Source organism: Pipistrellus hanaki, assembly GCF_964339955.1.
Source record: "Pipistrellus hanaki genome assembly, chromosome: 18".
Lineage (NCBI taxonomy): Eukaryota > Metazoa > Chordata > Mammalia > Chiroptera > Vespertilionidae > Pipistrellus > Pipistrellus hanaki.
The window spans coordinates 13,906,430-13,910,553 of NC_140520.1; the positions used below are offsets into that span (position 1 = coordinate 13,906,430).

Below are 4,124 nucleotides of genomic sequence, written 5' to 3' on the forward strand. Positions count from 1 at the left end.
GGGGAGGTGGTTTATAATCCGGGGGCATGGGGAGCCGGGACTAAGGAAAAGGGCCTCCAAAAAGAACGTGAGCCGAGCTAACCAGCCTTTCCACGGCCCTTTGTGCACCCCAAAGCACCTCTGCCCGTCCATGTGACCCTCTGCCCGTCTCACGTGACCCTCTTCCTGTCCTGAGAGGCAGTTACTGTCCCCTTTGCCCCTGGACACGGGGACTCAGAGGTAACTTGCCCAAAGCCACACAGCGCTGGGCAAGCCCGGGGGTCTGCTCCCAAGGCACCCACTGCCCCTCGGAACACAAAGTACTACCATAGTGATAAAACGTAAGTTTACATTCCCCGGGCAGAGCTGCTGCGTCTGCTTTCCAGTCAGTGTGAGAAAGCATGCAGGAGATGATGGGAAAACATACTGGAAAAAGCAAAAATAAGAGCAAAAGAGCCTCTGAATTCATGCTGGAAACCCCTGTTCCCACGGGCTGGGAGAGGGGTTCTGAGAGGCAGACTCTGCCTCCGGTGGGCAGCTTCAGAGAAAGGAACCACCCACCCCGCTGGTGGCTCAGGGAGGAGCATCCACCTGCGAACCAGGTGTCACCGTGTGAGCTCCCTCTGGGCGCGCGGTTGCGGCTGGATCCCCAGTAGAGGGCGTGCAGGAGGCAGCCAATCATCACTGATGTTTCTACCTCCCTTTCCTTCCTCTCTGAAATCAAATACACATTTTTTAAAATATATTTTGCAGAGAGGAAGGGAGAGAGATAGAGAGCTAGAAACGTTAATGAGAGAGAAACATCGACCAGCTGCCTCTTGCACACTTCCTACTGGGGATGTGCCACAACCAATGTACATGCCCTTGACCGGAATCGAACCCGGGACCCTTCAGTCCGCAGACTGACGCTCTACCACTGAGCCAAACCGGTTTCGGCCACATCTATCTTCTTAAAAGAAGGAGAAAGAAACCCCTCTCCCAGGCCTGGACAAGGACCCAGGGGCCCTGGTAGGTCTTGGACATCAGGGAAGGAGACCCATCTTCTGAGGGCGCTTACATGCACTTCCAGGTCTGGGCACCCGGGGGCGCCAGAGCCCCGCCGTGGCCAGCAAGGGGATGGCTCTGGCTCTGAATGAAAGAGGAAGCCTTCCGGAGGACCTGGGCTGGGCGGACAGCGCGACCAGCAGGCGAGGTCCCTGTTCTCGAAGGGATAAAGCCAATCGGCAAGCTGGCCTTGTCCGCTGCTGCAAGCTGGTCACTCCATGACAGGACACCCCTCAGCAGGCCACGTGGGATTATTTAAAATATGCATAGAGCCGAAACCCGTTTGGCTCAGTGGATAGAGCGATGGCCTGCGGACTGAAGGGTCCCGGGTTCGATTCCAGCAGGGACATGTACCTTGGTTGCGGGCACGTCCCCAGTAGGGGGCGTGCAGGGGGCAGTTAATCGATGATTCTCATTGATGTTTCTAACTCTATTCCTCTCTCTTCCTCTCTGTAAAAAATCAATAAGAATATATTTAAAAAAAGAAGAAGAAGAAGAAGAAGAAGCAGAAGAAGTAGGGGAAAAAAAGAGTCATCCCTTTTCCAATGCCCAGAGGCACCCACTGATGGATTTCCTCCCGACGTTTTTTCCTGAGCATTTACTATGGAGTTAAAATCTCGCTGTGGCTCAGCATTTGATTCTGCTCTTTTCCTGGTTAAAATGCATAAGCACTTTCCAGTGTTATTTCAAAGTTTATAAACATTGTTTAAAAATAACGGATTCCTGTTCTGTCGGTTTCATGGAAGTAATACTTTGCCATTTCAGAGAGGGTAGAAAAGGAGTAAGAAAAAAAAAAAGCCATCTCAGTGGAAACCATCATGAACTTTATAACCGGAGGCCTCGAGCATTTTACTTTTCAGTTTTGAAATATATACGACATTTACCATTTCCTACTGGCTGTTATATGTAATGCTTCCTGGAATGTACATCTTTGCACATATCTCTGGGAATTTCCACGAAATAAATTCTAAGCAAGGGACTGGTTGACTCAGAGTCACACACAGTAAAAAAGGGGCCGTTGGTAATATTTCCAAGGGAAATGGGGCCCACACCCCCTCACATTTCTTCGAAAGCCACAAGTTTTGTCAGGTTTTTAAAAATACATATTTTATTGATTTTTCACAGAGAGGAAGGGAGAGGGAGAGAAAGTTAGAAACATCAATGAGAGAGAAACATCGATCAACTGTCTCCTGCACACCCCTTACTGGTTATGTGCCCACAACCAAGGTACATGCCCTTGACTGGAATCGAACCTGGGACCCTTGAGTCTCCAGGCTGACACTGTATCCACTGAGCCAAACCAGCTAGGGCAAGTTTTGTCAGTTTTAATGTTAGCTAACTTTATTGGAGAGCAATTATTTTCTCTTTCCTTCTTGTTGTAGAATTTTCAGTCAGTCGACTACCTGTAGCTCTGGGCGATGTCCACTCTACATTTTAGTTGTATTCCATTGAAATTGTTGTGTGCTGCTGCAGTTAGGTGTCTACCCGAGCAGCCATCTTGGATTCTCTAGAGCAATTATTTTCATTATTGCTTCAAATAATATGTCTTTGACAAATAGGAAAAAAATTTAATTAATGTATGTGGGTTATTTATATTTCTGTTGGTATAACATGTTCCTATCCCTTTTGCTCATTTTTTTTCTGTTTTTTAATTTTAATTTTAATATTTTAGAGAGAGAGAGGGTGAGAGAAGGAGAGAGAAAAGCATAGATTTGTTGTTCCTCTTACTGATGCATTCGTTGGTTGACTCTTGTATGTGGTCTGACCTAGGGGTCAAACCCACAACCTTAGCTTCTCCGGACAACGCTCTAACCAACTGAGCTACCAGGTGGGACCTTTTTGCTCTTTTTTTTTTTTTTTTTTTTTTTAGTATATTTTATTGAGTTTTTACAGAGAGGAAGGGAGAGAGATAGAGAGCTAGAAACATTGATGAGAGAGAAACATCAACCAGCTGCCTCCTGCACACCCCCTACCGGGGATGTGCCCGCAACCAATGTACATGCCCTTGACCGGAATCGAACCCGGGACCCCTCAATCCGCAGACCGACGCTCTACCTCTGAGCCAAACCGGCTTTGGCTGCTCATTTTTTTTATGGCCAAGAGTATCTTCTCCATGTTGGTTTTTAAGACCATATGTATTATATAAACACACTTTTTCTCTGCGGGATGTTTAGACCACACTTCCTGTAACCCCGCTCCAGACACTTCACTCATTCCCAGTTTTACTTTGTAAATGGCGCTGTGGTGGATGCCTTTTCTTTAAACATTTCAGTTGGTTTCCTAGGATGGAATCCCAACGAGTCCCCTGAGGACTGGTCTTTAAATTCTCTTCACTGACCTCAGCCCTTCCGTGGCCAGAAGTAAAGTGGGAGGCCATTTTTCTTTTCCCCTGTCACCACCCTGACAACCTGTGAGGGTGTAGGTGAGGGAGGGCTGAGGCGGGATCCGTGGGTGCCTCAGTGCCCCCTGTCCTGCCCCCGGAGGAACAGAGAAAACAAGATGTGGAGAGGTGTGTGGGAGCCTCTTGCTCTCACCCCCCTGGAGTGGCTGAGGTGCTGGCCACACACACACACACACACACACACACACACACACACCCAGGGCCGGGCTCAGCCCCTTACAATCCTTGGGCCAATTCTCCGTGCTTAGTGCCAGCCAGTGCCAGCTGGCAGCTCTTACCGGAGACTGAGGTGGCACAAATATGGGAGAAGGCGGGGGGAGTGGGCAGGGGCCCAAAGGGACCAAGATGCAGGAGGTGGCAGTCAGAAGCTGGGTGCCCAACATGGGGGTCACACAGGAAGATGGAAAGGCAAGACTGGGGAGGCAGAAGGCTTCGAGGGGCGTCGAGGCGGTGCCAGGCCCCTCCTCCGGCCCTCCTGCCCCTGGAGAAGCTAACCTCCCCGCCACCCACTCTCCTCTGCACCCACCCCCTGAGCTCCTCCGAACGAATTCATCTTGGTCCCTTTAAGAGCTGCCTGGGAACTGGGGCACCGGAGGGGGCTGGCAGGGCCCCCCCTGCTTGCCCTGCCATGCCCGCCTCTGCTCCTCCCCGGACTGGTACGGACTCCACTGGAAGTCTTGGACGGACGCCTGGGTTAGGG

At 50.3% G+C, this 4,124-nt stretch overlaps 1 pseudogene across 1 annotated transcript in view; it reads right to left on the reverse strand.

Annotated features, from left to right (window-relative positions):
• Nucleotides 1–769: 769 nt before the first annotated feature.
• Nucleotides 770–4,124, reverse strand: part of LOC311613252 (small ribosomal subunit protein eS27-like) — a 46,836-nt pseudogene continuing 43,481 nt past the window's right edge. Inside the window, exon 2 of the transcript XR_014797099.1 lies at nt 770–921. The product of XR_014797099.1 is annotated as a small ribosomal subunit protein eS27-like (transcript). The remainder of the gene's footprint in view (nt 922–4,124) is intronic.